The sequence below is a fragment of the Mustela erminea genome, chromosome 11, assembly GCF_009829155.1.
Source record: "Mustela erminea isolate mMusErm1 chromosome 11, mMusErm1.Pri, whole genome shotgun sequence".
NCBI classification, from domain to species: domain Eukaryota; kingdom Metazoa; phylum Chordata; class Mammalia; order Carnivora; family Mustelidae; genus Mustela; species Mustela erminea.
Window position 1 is genome coordinate 35,248,649 of NC_045624.1, and position 18,476 is coordinate 35,267,124.

Genomic DNA, 18,476 nt, shown 5'->3' on the forward strand with positions numbered 1-18,476 from the left:
ATGAGAGAATTCTAAACTCCTGAGAAATTACAACGGGAAAAAGCAACTACATTATTGCGGAGAAAAAAATAATACACCACAACAATATGAACGAGTCTCAAACGCATGATGCTGAGTGAAAGAAGCCTGACTCCGAAGGCTACAGGCCGTATGATTTTATTTATAAGACAGACGTGAATATGGTACATGTATACAATGGAATATCATTCAGCTATAAGAAGGGAGGATATTCTGTCATTTGTGATAGACAGCATGGATGGACCTTGAGCACATTATGCTAAGTGAGATAAAGTCAGACAAAGCCCATTACTGTATGATATTACCATGTGGAATCTAAAAAAGTCACACTTAGAAAAAACGTCAAGTAAAGTGGTGGTTACCAGCGGATCGGGGTCAGAGATTAACTGACTATATTGAAGGGTTCAAACTTGTAACTTGCTTGTAAATAAGCCATAGAGATCTAATGTATCATGAATATAGACTACAATATGGTACTACAATTATGTAATATGATAAATATCACTACAATGGCAATCATGTTATAATAGACAAGTGTATCAAAGTAACACACTAGGCCCCCAAAATTTACACAGTATAAAAACTTGCCCAAAAAAAGTGGGGGGAGACTTGAAAGGGCAAAACTATAGGGACAGGATATAGATCAGCAGTTACCAAGGCCTAGAGGATGAAAGGAGGTTTTGACGAAAAGGCACATGGAAACATTTTGTAGCGTGATGGGACTGTTCTATATCTTAACTATGGTGGCGATTACACAACTATTTATGTTTGTCAAGATTTACAGAACTTTACACTAAAGGGGGGTGAATTTTACCATATAGAAATTATCTTTAACAAAAAATGGAATGAAACGAAAGAGCTTAAAACAACTTTATGATGATGAGTAATTAAAATAGACACAATATTGTCTATTTGTCTATCAATAGACACAATAAAAGAAAATTACAAGAATCATTTCTACAATATAATAGCCAACGTATTTTTTTTTTAATTTTATTTATTTATTTGTCAGAGAGAGAGCGAGAGCGAGCACAGGCAGACAGAGTGGAAGGCAGAGTCAGAGGGAGAAGCAGGCTCCCTGCCGAGCAAGGAGCCCGATGTGGGACTCGATCCCAGGATGCTGGGATCATGACCTGAGCCGAAGGCAGCTGCTCAACCAACTGAGCCACCCAGGCGTCCCCGTATTTTTTTTTTTTTTAAGATTTATTTGAGAGAAAGAGCACATGAACACTGGAAAGGAGCAGAGGGAGAGGGAGAGGGACAGAATCCCAAGCAGATGCCCCACAGAGCAAGAAGCCTGTTGCGGGGCTCAGTCTCAGGACCCTGAAATCATGACCTGAGCTGAAATCAAGAGTTAGATGCTCAACCAACTGAGTCACTCAGACGCCCCCACAACATTCTTTCTTAAAATGAAATGTTAAATATATTGCCAATTTTTTTAAAAATAACTAAATATATTTTTACTGTCTCATGTATAGTTAACATGTAAAAATAAAATTATTCATTCACATTCCATTTCTTAAATATCCTCTCATAAGGAACATAATCCTAGGAATAAGAAAATAAACATTAAATATTTTTCTTAGTTATGTATTCATAGCTTGTTACCATATATTCTCTTTCATTGTACATTTGCACTTAAAATTTGATCTTATATAGTCAGAAAAACAAGTTGTCTCTCCAAATGAAAACAAAACTTATAACAATGTTCCTTTAATATAGCAATATGAGTAAGCATGTACTTAGTCATATTTTAGAATCTGGCATTGATACAGACCAGTGGGAATGATATATTTCCAGGATACAATTAAAAGGATATCAAAGAGAACAAATCTGTAAAATTAAATACCAATTAGACGTAACAAATCACTCTGCCTTGTTCTGTTTGCGGAACAGTATGAGGAACAGACATGCAGGGGAAGGGACAGTTTGACATTTATGAATATTACAAAAGAGCAAAGAATTAGAAGGATAAAATAACTTAAAAGCATGCTTTTCTGGAAGTAAATATTATAAAGTGATCAAAATTATAGCTTTAAAATTATTTTATTTGGGACAACACGAAGCCAGGCTGTCCAATGATTTCTATTTTAAGTTACAGGAATATACATTCTCTAACAAGGTAAAACACATTGAAATGTGCGTGTTTGCAAGCTTACATCACTGTTAGAAACTCCCACAATTTATAATCCTTTACCTTCTGAGAAGAAGTCTTTGTTGCTATTCTCCTTGTTTGTCTGCATAAAGACAAACCTTTACCGCCACGAGAAAAGCAGCCAGAATAAACAGAGAGAGCAAACTTTGCATGACGGGAGGGCACACTTCATGGGGTGCATACACCAACTGTATGTGTTGCACAACTAGGGGATGGGGCAGCAGAGCAGTGAAGACTGATCTAGGCGAGGCTCTAAAAACTTTTTAGCAGTAGCCAGGAGAAGTAGAAAGATGCCTCAAGAGATTTGGGGCAAAACTTCCTATGTGGCACACTGTATAAAACCGTGTCACTCCCTTTAAGCCAAACTACAGCAAAGACATGTAGTATTCCTGTAGCTGGGAGTTGTGTTTCCTTTAAAGCAGCACAATGCATAGGCTGGACCATGTGGCAGCCCGACATTTTATGTGGGTTCTAAAAATGTATGTCTGTGTGTGTGAAGTCCATCAAAAAGGGGAGCTCTAATTTTAAAAGACAAAGTTTATCAAACAGCTTATCCAACTCCACACTTTATTTCTGGATTGGTGACGCCTCGAGCTAAATATATGAATGAGCACAGGACCAAAGCAAAATTGTGAAGAAATTAATATTTTGGAAAGTTAATGACATGCACTTCAGGGGAGAGAATGCCAGGGGGTTATTTATTCAGAAGCTCTTACCCCAAACGTGATCAACCCCATGTGAACTCTACCTTCTCTGCTTGTCTCAGTGTTCTGGTTAAAGGAGAGGAGGCTCCATTCCTGACAGAAAAGGAGGAGTGGTGTGAAAACACCCAGCAGGCTGAGGTAATAGAAGAATAATACTTTTGGATTTTAACTGAGTCCCCCTGAGCTGCATAAGCAGTTATTTGTGGTAACCATTGTTAGTTTTACTTGTTTTTATTTTATGAAGTATCTTTTTCTTTCGTTTATTCATTTATGTGTGTTTTTATGGCAGTAAAGGGAGAACATGTTCACAGCTTCAAATTTGGTTCTATGTATTTCAAAAAAGACCTTAACTGAAAATAATCTAAAAACTAATCCAGGCTCTTTTTAATTTTGGAGGAAATAACCTACTCAACATCACACAACAGTCATAGACAGACCAAGGACCGGAATGCACGTCTCCTGGCACTTAACACAGAATTCTGCGTAGTAAACCAAACTGGTTATTTTACCAGCTGTAATAATAATTACACTTTCCAGAAGGATCCATCTTCCTTCACATTCTAACATGCATTATGATTACCAAAGAAGGGCTTTAATACGAAATTTCCGACTCAGAACAAGGAAAGGCGAACACACTGGAATAGCCAGATGCAACATGGAGGGCACTGGGTGTCCAAGGAGCCAGAGAAGAGTAGCAGAAGATGTAAGTTAGTAATTTTTTAAAAAGGGAAAAGTGGGGTAATTATGTAATAAAAGCCCACTTTGCCTTGTTTCACAGTTTTCCAAGGGCTACACATTCACTGATGGAGTAATAAAGTATCAGAACGATTTTGAAAGATTTCATAATTCAGTCTGGAGGAGGAAGGAGGGGAAGAGAAAAATGAGAACGGAGGCCAGGAAGGGAGCCTTCCTTCTTCATTACCAACAGAAATGACAGAGACTCCTTTTCCTGTTCTCAAGGTATTTAAAATAAATCTGCTGAGCAAGTTAGTGTGTATTTCAAATATGGACGTAATATGCGAGAGGGAGATCTACAGAGCCTCAGGTTTATAAGAAAATAATCAATGGGGATTAAAGAGGGCACTTGTTATCATGAGTACCGGATGATTTATGGAAGTGTTGAATCTCTATACTGTACACCTGAAACGAATATTAGTTAACACGGTATGTTAATTAAGTGTAAATAAAATAAAAGCTTAAAAAGAAAATAATCTGTGTATTTGTTTGATGTTTTATGGAAAGTTGTATTACTAACCCATACCTTAGTTATGGGTCCAAAAGCAATCTGAGCAAGCTCAATAGTGAGATTTTAAATTTGGAGAGATGGACCTTCCATCAAATCATAAATCCTCCATCTGCTCTGTTTAAGGATAGACAGGGAAAGAATGAGACAAAAGAGAAGTAGGAAACTTACGGTGTGTGAGCCAATGCAAAGAAGGAAAGTCATCTAAACCCAAAGGTTTTCAGAAGAGAACTTGGCTTAACCCATTTTCCCCCATCTTCCCTACAGACAATCCCAGAAATATTTCATATGTCAATGTTGTATCCATAGTGTAGCCTTTAGAAATATCGATGGAGTCTATTTATGCTATTCATATTAAAATATAATTATGAAATAAATGATTAAATGTCAGTTTGACTAAACTAAGCATTATTATATTGAAGCATTCAACTATTGAGCATTTGTTGTTATCCAGAAACATAAACATCCATTCACACCTTTTAAAAGTTAAGTGCAATATTGTTTCTCAGATGGGAATAAAAAAGAGATAAATACTGAACTAGAAGTATATCCATCAGAGAGCAGAGCCACGTCTTGGTCAATACAGTAGTGAACAGTTTTCCCAAATGTGATAAAGTATAAAATAAGCGTAAAGTAAAAAATAATTTCAGTCACACAAAAAGTGAGGCACTGACAGACAGAAGTAATTTCTTGTACCTCCAACAAGTCATTCATTCTTTTTTTTTAAATTTTATTTTATTTTTTTCAGTGTTCCATAATTCACTGTTTAAGCACCACACCCAGTGCTCCATGCAATACGTGCCCTCCGCAATACCCACCACTAGGCTCACCCAACCTCCTCCTCCAAAACCCTCAGTTTGTTTCTCATTCATTCTTAGCTGCTACCTAATGCAAGGCACCGTTCTAAGCATTGGGTCAGAACAGTGAACAGAACAAAATCCCTGGCTCCACGGAATGTACGTTCTCATCGGGAAGACATATGATAAATAAACAACTTCTAAAAATGTCAGTTGATGGTGGTGCTGTGGGGCAAATGAATGTATGGTAAAGGTGGCAAAGCAAGGTCTATGAGGATTTATTATTTTATACAGGACAGTCTTCTCTAATAAGGATATGTTTGAGCAGAGGCATGAAATCCGTAAAGATATCTGAGTGTAGAGCATTTCAGACGGAGAACACAGAGAAAAACTCTGAGGTGGGAATCAGCTTATCCTGTTTTGAGAAATATCAAGGAAGCCAGTGTGTCTAGAGTTGACCGAATAAGAGGAGAATGTTAGGAAAGAATGTCAGATAGGTAGCAGGGGTCAAATAACATGGACTTATATAAGGTCTTTCTTTGTCTTTTATTCTCAGGGACATAAGAAGCTGCTGGAAGGTTTATAGAGAAGAGTGACATAATCACATATTTTTAAAAGATCGCTCTGCTGTGTGGGGAACAAACCGTGGTGCCTAGAGAGAGAAGAGGGGGAGATAAATAGCTACCGCAACATTTCAGGGAGGAGATGATAGTCTATCTGATCAGATGGGCAGCAGTGATGGTACCAACTAAATGTACCAAACAAGATTGGGAAGGGGGCGGGGCACTTAGCTAAACTAAAGGCAGACGGAGAAAGGGAAAAAACTGAAGACAAAAAGTAAAGAGTTAGCTAAAGGCATACAGATATAGATCAACCAAATCCTGGAACATAACTTTGGGTGAAGTAATGGTGAGGAATAGTTCTTAAGGATGTTGGGGATCTTTTTTTTTAAATGAGATGATTTTATGACAGTCTACATATGCTAAGATGTTAAGCTATTTGGATTAGTGTACTATAAGTTTCTCCTCGCTATCTGCCAGTGAGAAATTTTATAAATGCTTTCTCTGAAATATGTCTACCACTGATTTTTTTTCTTACCCCCTAAAATACACTTTAAGAAAGTTTGTTATTTTCTTAAATTGAGGAAAAAGTTGCAAAATGATGGCTGTAGTTGGGTATATGTACCAAAATAATACAAAACTAAAAAAATACAAAAAACTCTCACAGAAAACGCCGTTATAAAACTTAAGAAAGAAATGAATACCACAGAAACCTTACACTATTTCTAGTAGCATGCCTTATTTGAGGAATTCAAAGTTAATTTCCTTAACTTCCTAAAAAAAAGTATAACATTCTCATGACATAAATCTTTTAGGCTTATGTTAGAAAGATCTTTAAAAAGAAACACTAAAAACTTAAATAAATTTTAAATCAACATTATCTTCCACAAAGTATATTTTAAGCCTTCCAAGACAGAAATCAAGAGAAATTAAGGAACATTAATAAGCTAAAAATGCTGAGAGCTTTTAAACCCCTGGGGATTCATTTGTTTCACAGCAATGTGCTTCACAACACTTCAATTATTTGTTTTTGCTAATAAAAATAATATGCCATAGAGAAAGGAATGAAGACATATTTATCAATATAATGGGAAGGTATGTTCTAGAGATCCCTGGTAGATTATAGGAAGAGGGAAGTATACAACTGAATGGGAAATTGAATGAAATTGGTAAAATATAGGTCCAAGAACATTTATTTCAAATATCAAGGAATTTAAAAGGTTGAACCTGGGCCTGCATAGATAATTTACGGAAAAAAATTTATTTTAAACAAAATTTTAGATAAAATTACATAAACTGAAGTAACGTAGAATTTCAATTGTTCATAGAAAGCCAGTTGGACAAGTAAAGAAATACAAGAAAGAATAAACAAAACTCATAATTACAAAGTGAAAAAGTATTAGGATCCAAAGCTGAGAACATTAAAATATAATATAGCTTTGAAAATGAAATGGGGATGGGAACAGTATACCTCATGTCTGAGCCCTGCCTGATACTCTTAATTTGGCTGCTTGGCAAAAAACTGTAAGATAAACACAAATTCCCAGTCACTCCAATTACAAAATTGAGATTACATTCCTAAGAATTAGAACAATACTTAAAATACCACATTTGAGAAAACAGCAAAATACCGAGGCATCTATACAGAGAAAAGCAGTTTTAATACCTACTGAAAATAAGTCACCACATACTATAGGTTTATTTTTCATTTTAATATTAATAGTGTTGGAACATAATGCACCTAAATCTTCTTGAAGGACCTCTCTCCAGCATCTCAGTGCTCTAACATTAACCTTTTAATTGGTCATAATAATTCTTCACATTTCACCAAAGTTACTCTTTTTTACTTGTTTTGTCTGGAAAATTGGGGGTGGGGTCAGATAAATACACTGAGCAGAGCAAATAAGTGTATACAAAAATACATCAGAGGCAATGACATGGCAAAAGTCAGCAAATGGAAGTAAGTGCCCATTAGTTTTAATAGGTAGGAATACCTACAGAGAAGAATATTCCACAGGAAAGAGTATTCCACTATCTGAGAATTTACGAAATTCAACGGCAATGAATTTTCACATAAGCAATGCTGATCTTAAGAAAAAAAAGTAATGGTATTTTTAGACAACTCTCCCAAACTATGCTTAGTTAGTCTGCTGAAAGAAATATTTATGGGGTCCATTTGCAAGTTCTGAAAAACAAATGAAGAAACCAAAGTTCTAGAACAACTCCATGAAAAGGACTTAAGCCTCATGAAGAAAAGAAAAAAAAAAAAAAAAAAAAAAAACCACCTCTAGGAACCTAAAGTATTTTACTTGATAAAGACTATGGAAGTGACATGACTGGAGGTCAATTATATTAAGAGATACACAGTTGGATCTAAGAAAATATTTATGTCATCTAAAGAAGGAATAGAACTAAAGTAAACTATGGCATATAACATTTGATTTAGGCATTAGATTCTCTGTGATCATAAGCCCCGGAATATGTTTAAGGAAAGTTGCAAACACCTGGATTACTTTTTCAGGCCCTTAAGAAAATATGCAACAGTCATTCTGGGTTGGGTCTGATCAAGTTTGTTAGAAACTCTATGAATTAGGGAGTACATAAGTAAGGTTACTTTGAAAATCTTTGTAAATCTTAAACTCTCATTGGGCCTGATTTAAGAAACAGGCTTTCTTTCTTCAAAGGGCAGTATGAATCTGGGCACTGGTTAGAATATTTGAAATCCATTCAATTATCACTAAGAGTACTACCATCTATGAAAAGTTAAAGAAAAAAAGAAAAAATAGTTTGAGTATGTCAAGAATTAGTATTCAGTAATTGTAATGAAATGGTTATTTCTGAATTCAGTGGTGATTTGCAATTTTGTCTAGCAACAATCAGGTCAAGAGAACTTTTCAGTGGCATTGTCTACTTACAAGTCAGTGGCTTCTTTCTAGTTTAATTTAGAGAGGAAGAAAATACATGACCACTTCCATCATTCAGTTTTCTATCAGTATCATAACTAATAGCTGATCTAACATGATACTATCAACTCAGAAATAGACAAGGGTGATGAGGCAGAGCCAGCTATAAATCCTTAAAAATATCACAAATAATATGCCCTTTATGTAATTGAGTTCCATATCCCTCACATTTTCTCTTGAAATAAAAATGTCTGGTAAATTTGTCTGGCTATGTTCATTACACTGTTATATGCCCTATGAGTCTCAGTCAAACCATGAAGTTATTTTCACATATTTAAATATACTTTTCATAAAGTATAATTCCAATAGCTATGCAAAGAGAGTTGGTCTGTGTTTTTTAATTCTTGCTTGTACAAAAGGAATAGAACTCATTACAGGTTATCTGTAAATTTAATGTTCACCTTTTTTCCAATTTTTATGGTGTGCCACATACAACAATCCCCCCTATTTAGCTTTCTAGAATATTACAAGGATTCATTTTATTAGTAAAAGCAAAACCACTGTACTATCATCAGTGCAAAGAAATAAAACTTCAATGACAGTTTATTTAGACACAACCATTAACAAATCTATTCATGTCCTAAGGTAATTAAAGGTCTCTTTCCACCCAGAGTATGAATTCTATGAAAACAATATTCAAGTCTAAAATTTCCATCACTCTGATCCCAAAATATTAGTTGAGAAATTTTGATAAACAGTTAAAAATAGTTCATAGTTGTTATTTGTATATAATTTCCTTTGATTATTCTAGCACCCACTGTAGTGCAGTGGTAACATATTAATAATCTATGCATAAAAAGAAAGCATGTATTATACTGTTTTACTGAATGATAAAAAGTGTTCTCTTAAAAATCCTTGTATTCTTATACTTAATAGTGAACTTTATGCTGATCTTTGAAAATTGAGTGTCCTCTCTCCCTTACCTACAGGCATCTATCTAACATGAGGTTTCCAGTCTCCTCCTTAAAAGTTAGTAACTTGATCACAAACATTTATTTCACTCAGTTTTGGATAACAATGAAATAGTGGGGTTCTTAAGCAAGCACTGAATTGAACAACTACTGAACATGGGTCTAGTTAAGTAATAAAAATGTAAGGAAGGAAGGAAGGGAGGGGGGAAGGAAGGAAGGAAGGGACAGAGAAAGGGAAGAAGGAAGGAAAGGAAAGAAAAAACGACTTTTAAAAAGCTTCAAAACTAAAATGAAATTTTACGAGGCTAATGATCATCGTGCATATAACTTTAAACCCGCTTTATTAATGGCATACACAAATAAATCAAAATTGTAAATTAACTGTTTAACACTACTAAACAAACATCACATTTTAAAATTCCACTACACTGAGAATATACTTCTCCATAACTCATAGTGACAGAAAAGATAAACAGGCCCCTTGACAACTTAAAACATTTCCCGAGGTACGCCACAACGCAAGACAGAAGAGGAAAGTATCTGAAAGCTCATCTCTGCTTCAGTGTTGACCTCTAACATGGGCTTGCTTTGAACACACCCCTCCTGTCTCCACCGCGGCCTCGCCAAACTACCTGGGTGAGGAGAGCGTGCAAAGATGTGCCTTCCAGGCAAACTTTTGCTTTCTAAAAGTTAATCTCTCCAAATACTTCCAGTTGGAAAACGTCCACTTCAGCTACTTGACACCAGGGCGTCACTTTCTCCCCTCGGCTTACCTGCTCCTACTTAATTATTCTTCCAAGTAGACTCTGGGCATGTTGGGGAGGTAGCTCTTTAAGCACTTCTGAATCCATGATGACTGTATAGGTACACATCTTACACACTCCCACAGGTCTTTCACACCCTTTTTCCCTCCGGGGCCGTTCTCAGCACTCACCCAGGCCACGTCCGGAACGCCTGCCCACCTGGGAGCAAACAGTACTCGAGGAATAATCCTCAAGATCAAGAAACTGACCGGATTTCAACACGTGGTGAGAGAAAATGGGGGTGGGAGGGGTTGCAGCGTTACAGATAGCAGCTGTCCATTAAGTGGTTTAAATCTGTTGGTTAAAAAGCTGAATAAACAAATACCCAGATGGGTCTAGTTCCTTGGGGATTCCGGAGTCTGAGGAGAACCCCGGGCAAGTGTCCCGTTTGGCCTCTCTGGAGTCGTCCCTATGCAAAACTCGCACCGGTTGCGCCCTGGAAAGCCCCAGACTCGCACACGTCCTTCCCCTCCCGCTCCTCCTAATCGCTGTCACCCCCACGCGCCAGGTGCCCTGAGAGACTTACCTACGAGATCTCAGAGTCTGAGGATAGTAGGGCAACTTTCCCTCCCTGCTCTACACAGGCCCAAACGCGCTCGGCAAGCGAGGGTCCACGACGACACTCACTCAGAGGTCGGGGCGTTCGGGCGCGTCCTGGCCTGCGGGGCGGGGAGAGGCGCTCGGGAGACACGCGGGCTGCGCGCAGGCGGCGCGCGCGGCCACCCAGTGGGTCCCGCTGTGCAGCCGCCGCACGTGAGCCGCGGCGAGCGCGAAGGTCCGTCGGGACCCGAGCTCTGCCCCGAGTCACAGCCAGCCCCGCGCTCCCGACTGCCCTCCACTCGCCCGGGGCCTCCACGGACTTCCAGGTAAAAGCCAACTGAGAAGCCCTCCCTTTCTCCGCAAGGTGCCCGCGCCCCTCCCACATTCCCTCCCTAAAGAACCGGGAGGTGCGAGTTCACCCTAAACCCACCCACAGAGTGAGGAGACCTTCCCAAAGCACAGTAAAAGTAGGACTAGGTGAGATCCGGGTGAAGCAGGTCCTGCTGACTGTGGACGGGGCAAAGAGCGTATTCGGGGGCAACAGCCAAGATGCACCATAATCCCGAAGAAGCACTAGGGGCTAGGAGTTTCTTCACTCGAGAAAAGGAGTGTCCCCTCCCCGCCTTTAGTTCCCAGGGAAGTACTTCTTAAATGAACGCTGAAGCGCCCAACTTAGAGACGGACGAGCTGCACGCACTTGCCCAATTGAGTAAATAAAGGTCAGCAGTTGGATCAATAAAGTGTGTGCTTCCAACCGCCAGATGTTTTTACTGTTGTTTCTCCTCCCGGGGGGGAAGGGGGGAAGGGAGGAAAAGGAAGAGACAACAAACAATAAAAATAAAAGAGTAAACAAACACACATCTGGTGTTTCGACACACATTCTCCTCCAGCCGCGGTCTCTCTGGACGAGGCAATATTTTGCATATTCAAAACTAAAAACCCTCCGTGAGCCAACGGCAATCTCCCCTCTGTCGATTCTCCCTTCCCCCACCACAATGCAAAATGAAAAAGAACAACAAGTGGTGATGTTGGGTCCGGAAGGCGACCCCGACGCTGAGCCGAAATTTGACACATGTCACACCCGCCCCGCCGCACCGAGCGCTGCGGCTGGGGCGAAACTTTGCCGCCGCCGCCGCCGCCGCCGCGGGAGGAGCGCGCAGCAGAGTAAAGTCGCAGCCCGGCCCGGCGTGGAGGTGGCTGGGACGGGGTGGGGTGCGGAGGTGCAGCGCGCTAGAGTGAGGACGAAGAAACTTACCGCGACCTGGGACGCCTGGGCAACGTCCCGGGAGGTGGCACCCGCGGCGCCGAGGCAGAAGCCCCCAAACAACACACCCACGAGCGAGTCCCGGCAGCTGCTGCCGCGAGTGGGGGGCGCGCCCTGGGCGGGGAGGGGGGGCGGAGGAAGCCGCAGCCAGCAGACGCGGCCGCCGCATAAATAACCGGGACGGGCGCTCGCAGGCGGGCTGCGGGTGGCGCGGGGCTCGAGCCGGGGCGCAGCGGCCGCCGCGGAGCTGCACGCGCCAGCGTGTCTCGCGCTTTCTCGGAGGCTCGCGCTGTCTCGCGCTGCCGCTCCCCCCACCCGGATCTGTGTGTGTGTCTGTATGTGTGTCTATGTGTGTGAGTGTGCGCTGGCGGGCGCGCGCACCCCGGCCGCGCGCGCGTGTTGTTGGCAATGCAAACTGTACACACACTGCGCGCGGAGCCGCCTCTCTTCCGAGGGGCGGGGTGGGGGAAGGGAAGCCTCGGAGGATTCTAAAGTAGTGCCGGGCCACTTGTTTGTTTTGTTTCACTTTGCGTTGTTATTGTTGGTTGTTGTTGTTGTTCCCGAAAGTGGTTTGGAACCAGCCGGTTAGAATGCCTGTCGCCCCCATCCACCTATCTCCCCCGGTGCCCCAACTTCTTAAAGGGAGGGAGAAACGCGGAGCAGAATATTGTTCGGATTTGCAGTGGAGCCTCCTGGCTGACGTCAGGTCCACCTGCTATGTAAACAACTCGCTGGAGAACTTGTTTGTTCTGCGCCAGATCTTCCCCCACCCCCACCATTCTCCCCACCTCCAGCTCCGCCTCCTCCCGCTCGGCCCAGACGGCGCGTCGAGGAAGGGGGTGGGGAGGGAGGAGAGAACAAAACCGTATGCTGTATTGGCAAAGCCGAGTTGTGTCTGCTGCTTCTTGGCAGTCCCCAAAGTACGTCCTCTCAGCAGACGGAGCTGCTGGCAAATGAAACAGGGGATTCCACGTGAAGTGCAGAAAGCTTCGAAGGGATCCAAAGCCCTCGGTGGCAGGGAGTTAAAAGTGCATGGTAGTCAGAAAGGGAGACCCAAGCGTGCGTTAAAACGCTGATTGGCCTTTCTTTTCACGGTGCGCGCCTCTGCGGCCTGGGCTAGAGAGAGGCCGAGTGTCTTTCTCACTCTTCATTGTTGTCGTGGCTCCTGTCTCACTAGGGCCCAGGAGTTCTTGGGCTTCCTCCGGGTCGCTCAGCCAGGGTCACCGGCGCGGGCCTGGGCTGCGGGCCGGCCGGGGCGGGGCTTGGAAGGAAGGGGCCCGCCAAGCTGGGACTTCTAGGTTTTGAGGCTTCCGAGACGAGACGGGCCCTATCAGTGACTGAGGGTTGCAAAAGTACCCGGAAAGAAGGGAAAGAAGAAACTGCCAGAGTCCGCTCCGCACGCACTTCAAAGCCAAGGCGCCGGCGCGGGGGATGCGCGGGCCCGGCCTCCAGCACCAGGGTCCCAGCTCCTGTCGGTGGAGCGTGACCCAGCCAGCGGGCCCACGCGGGACCAAGGGGATGACGAGGGAAAGGCCGAGGGAGGACCAGACGGGCCTGGATGGGACGCGGGGACCCGAGCGGCGGATTCCTTGGGAGTCCCTTCCCCACGCCCGGTCCCGGCAGGCGGTTCCTCCCCGCGGTCTCCCGCCAGCCGCTCGGCTGCCCGCTGGCTGCGCGACCCGCCACCCGCCGCCTTCCCCGCGAGCTGCCGCCTGAGCCCGCGGCTCAGCTGACAATCGGTCGCGAAGCGTGGCGTTCCAAAAGGCGCTGAAACTTTCTTCCAAATAGCTGCAGCCGAGAGACCGTCGCGAACAGAGCCTGGCCCCCGGCTTCCTCCCGGCCAGCTTTAACATCTCTGGTGGCAGAAGCTGGGGGTGGGGTGGGGAGGGTCGTAGTGACCGGGAGACGGGCGAACGGCACTAACTTCTGCCTTTGAGTCTGTCTTTTCCTCAAAGAGCAGCGCGCCCTTTCTCTAAAGGGCAGACACGAGCTCACACACACACACACACTTGGCACCAACTCTTCCCTTCAGAACCCGCAGTTCTCCCGGGGAGGAAGCAGCCCTGGCACCCACATCTGTAAACACACCGTCAGCTTTTCTAGTGAAACCAATTAAGTCAATAAGCCACGGGGCTGGTCGTGGGAAGACGGCCCCTGCCAGGAGGACGAGGAACGAGGTAGAGTTGGGCTTTGAATTGCGGTGCTTTCTGTGAGCTTTTAAACTCCAGGTAGTCCTTAAGTGCTCTGCTTATGATTGTGTTCTCACTCCTTTTAAAATGGTCTTTTTCGAAAAGCAGGCTGAATAGTGGACAAATAACCCAGATTTTTTTTCAAGATGGGAGCGGGGAGAGGAGAGAGCAGTCTTTAAAATTAGAAAACGCCAGACCCAAATGGCCCTACCTCGCCCTTCTGAAAGACTGGGGATAATTTCATGTTAAGTAATTTGCGTTTATGCTTCACTGGCAAGCCTAAATAAAAGGCGGATTCTCTGAATTAACCTGAAACTATTCTGAAAAAGCAAAGAACAAACGGTGTCGAAATCCTTGGAGCGCCGAGGATGTGCCTTTCCACAAGGTTTGCGAATAAAGATGACCGAGCAGTGAGAAGGGCTACAGAGCCCCACTTTTCCCCCTTCTTCCTCTCCGGCAAACACCGACCCCATGTACTTCCCTCGCTCTCCAGGGGTCTCAAGGAAGTGAGCGAGCTAGGTTTATTATAGAGGAATCTGGGCCACTTGGAAGAGAAGTTCAAGTTCCCAACGAGGAGAAAGAGGGTTATGCTCTCTAGACTTGGACAGGAGCGGGTTTAGTTAGCCTTTCACTTTTCTGTACACAAAGACACGTTTTGGTGAAATTTGCAGCCTCTGACGTTTCTCTCCCGTGAGTGCAAATAGCCAGGAGCCAAGAGGTGCGAAAGGATATCCCAGTCGGAGGAGCACATCTTTCTAAATGGGCCGCTTACCCTTGCCAGGGGTCTTTCCAAGCGAGGCTGAGCCCGCAGCCCCCTGGTGCCCCCGCTTAACTTCGCCCCATTATCTCCTCGTCTGCTGCCATTCCCCGGGCCACCAAGCCTTTCCTCGGGGAAGACGCCCAGCGAGTTGAGAAAGCAGGTCCTGCCTGGAGCCGCTGCCCCCGGCGGACCCCGAGCCCGCAGCCAGTGGGCTGGGCCCGGGTTCGAGAGGTGAAAGTTCAGGCCCGGGGCTCGCCGCTTGCTGCCCCTCTCCCGTCTCCTCTCTCCCAACCCCCGCCCCTGGCCACAGTGCAGACACAGCCCGGCTACCAGGGGCTGCCACGGTGGCACGTAGTTTGTTGATGGGTGGTCATAAAATATATTTATTTGCAATTCCTTTAACTCGCCCACCACCCCCGCCCCAGCATGGCCCAGAACACTGCGGGCTTTGTTCGCCTCGCTGCTGCTGGAGCCGGCCGGGGTTTAGCGCTCTGCGCTAACAGACTCCAAAAAAAGTTGAAGTGTAATAATAGGAAAACCGGGTTTCCGCAGCTGAGGAAAATGCTGAAAGGGCAAACAGCGAACGAATAGTTTTCTTTTGCACAAGTCACTGGTCAGCCCACTGGATCGTGGCAGCCTTGCAACGAAACACTGTCTAACAGAGAAAGGGGGGAAGCCAAATTCTGTCCTTGTAGTCGCCGCACAGGGTCGCAGCCACAGCTCGAGTCTCCTTTGCAGCACGTGGGGCTGCAAAAGTCATTTAGAAAGGTTCCAGGGGAAAGTTAAGCGGGGCTACTAGGTAATTGAGGAGTTTCACCGATTGGACCTCGAAGTTCTCTCACGAAAATTTATTTGATTTCAGGTTATTTTACAATGAAACCGCAAATCAACAAATTCCAAGCCACTGCCCTGTTATGGTCTAGGCGAAAGATAAATTCGTTTGAGATGGTCCCTGCCGGCGCATCTTGCGCGGAATAACCCTCCCCAAATGAAACCGAGGCCAGGATGAAGGAGAGCAACATTACGCGAGTGACACGTGTAAGAAATTTCGGCTCAATGCCTCTCCGAGTGAACTGCTTGAATTTTAGTTATTTGTTACAAGAATATAATTACTCATACATTTAGGTCTATTTTCTCCAAAACTTTCAGTTAAACAACAATTACTTTTTTTCCCCCCTCCCTTCAGAGCCATTTCACTGGTTATATTTGCGGCTAATACTTAAATTAGGCTGGAGAGCTCGCTGGGAGAAAGGGAAAGGGGCACGTTTTATTAAATTATATTTTTCCTCTTAGAGATACCATCTTCAAAGTTGTATTACTCATTTCAAATACCTTGAAACAAAAGTCTTCTTTAAACGCAAGGTGAAATATTTTTCTTTTCACACACTGGAACGGGCACATTTCAGATTCCTGTTTTTCCCGTTCTCTACAGTTTCCTGAAGATGAGCAAATAAACAGACTCCTTTTAGCCATTCTCCTATCACCACTCTCCTCCCAGGCACATTTTAGGAAAAAGAGAAAATTCTAGTTTCACGGAAGTCAAATCAAGGGTAATCTATGTTACAAAGTCAAATTGAATGTAGAGGTTGCAAAATTGGTGGAGTTACACCACCATCTGTCGTTAAGCTTCGGGACTACAAAATTTGGGACCTATAATAAATCTTAATGAGCTTTCCCAACTTTTTTTTTTTTTTAATCATCACACAGACTATGCTTTCCATTTGTATTTTTATAACATATACCATAAATTTACCTGAATCCTAAAGTAACAGATAGGTGTTCATGAATTCATGCTTCTACTCGGATTTTCTAGTCATTTCACCTCAGAAAATAAATAAATAAATAAATATAAATACCTCACATCCGCCAGCCACCAGATAAAAGTCTTTTCAAATCAGCCGTGGGACTGCAGGTTTCAGTCACCCCTTCCCCTTCCCTTGCTTCTAGTAGTCTGTTGATAGAAAAAATGGAGTGTCCACTCCAGGGGCCACCCATGTCCTGGAGCCAATAAGAGAGTTTTAGTTCTCTTTCTAATTTAACCTCGTTCTTTGTTAGTATAGCTACTCTGGAAACATATAAACACAGTATATCTCTGCGAAGAGGTTGCTGTGAGTGTCTTTAAAAATTGCTGGAAAGACAGTTAATGTCAGATTCCAGTTCTTGTTAATACTGCTGCAAAGACAAAGATCAGTTGCTTTGGGATAAAGTCTTGCCAAGGAAGGCTCTATCTAAGTGAATATAGAAAAAAGACAACTACTGGTTAAAGAATTCTACTGCTGACCCCAAATCAAGCAGTGATGACTCCATCTTTTTCACACAACACTGTTGCGGTACAGTTTATATATTTTAGACCTATCGTTTGTGTGTGTGTGTGTGTTTGTGTGTGTGTGTGTGTGTGTGTGTGTGTGTGTGTGTGTGTTTAAGGAGATCTGAGCACCAAATTTCTGTCTTCCAGAAAGTAACTAATTTTTAAGAAATGTAACAGCTTGCTTATGTTGGTAAGGTATTCACTGGAAATAATAATATGAAGTTGAATCATATTAAACTATCTGTATCTGATCAACTTGGAGCCACACAGATAACAATTGCATAAGGGTCAAATTAACAGTGCTTAGCCTTTTCTGAGAAGTGGTCTATCTCTGTAAGAATAAGCATAACCAAATTGTCAAATTCCTGATGTTTACTTCCTGACACACAGATTTAAATATATCGAGTTGCTTGATGCAAGAGCCCTTTGCTTGATGATGTTTCTAGTATTAAATTTGTCTTAGAGTTTGCATTCGTCTTAGAGTTATGGTGAAATTTTAGAACTGAAGGAAACTTCAAAATACTCTTGCCCAGTCCCTTCACTTTACCATCACAAAGCAAAGATCCAGGGATGACAGCAAGATTATACAGCTTATTAGTAAAACTGATAATTATTATTGAACTATTTCATATTTCTAGACATACAATCCTTCTTCCCCGTACTCCACAAAAGGCATTTTTGTTACACACCCCCATCTTTTATATTTTCTTCACATCCATCAAAACTGATACAGCTCAGTGACGGCAATACCTTTGGATGTCAGTACAGTATTAAAGATGGTTAACTGTCATGTCATGTCCACTGTAATACACGGGAGGGAAAAAAAAAGTCTGATGACTTGTTTCTCTTGAAAGTCAATTAAAGTCTGCAAGATTTCTTCAGTAGTGTAAAGAGGTTCATCACTGTTGATTGCAAGTGTTCATTATAGAAAAACTGATGGCAAGAGGTGCTAACACAAACCACGGTTTATGATGTTTTTCAGGGTTAATGATCTTCAGGGACTCCTAAGGGGCGAAACCCATAATCTTAGTAGCAGCTTGTCTTCACTACACTCAAGAAATAAAGGCTAACACAAGGCTGTGAGACAAAATATAACATTGATTTTTTTTTAAGCTATGAGCAAAAATGAACTATATCAAGAATCTGCATCAGTGTAGACTTTTATTTTGGTTTAATAACCATATGGCTCTAGTAACCATAGTAGTTTACCCAGAGAATGTACTGAAGTGGCTAATTGTAACAAATCATATAAAAGTTCAAA

General features: G+C 42.8%; 1 protein-coding gene across 10 annotated transcripts in view; it reads right to left on the bottom strand.

The window, feature by feature from the left end:
* The window catches only part of FOXP2 (forkhead box P2), a 544,701-nt gene extending 532,406 nt beyond the window's left edge, over positions 1 to 12,295 (bottom strand). For 3 of the 10 annotated variants that reach the window (XM_032305207.1, XM_032305212.1, XM_032305203.1), the window contains exon 1: positions 11,950 to 12,295. The gene's annotated coding sequence lies outside the window, so the exon portion shown is untranslated. Of the gene's footprint in view, positions 1 to 10,285; positions 11,794 to 11,949 lie in introns of those variants that run through there. The other 7 variants (XM_032305216.1, XM_032305215.1, XM_032305214.1 and 4 more) reach the window with 4 other exon arrangements.
* Between the last annotated feature and the right edge of the window lie 6,181 nt (positions 12,296 to 18,476).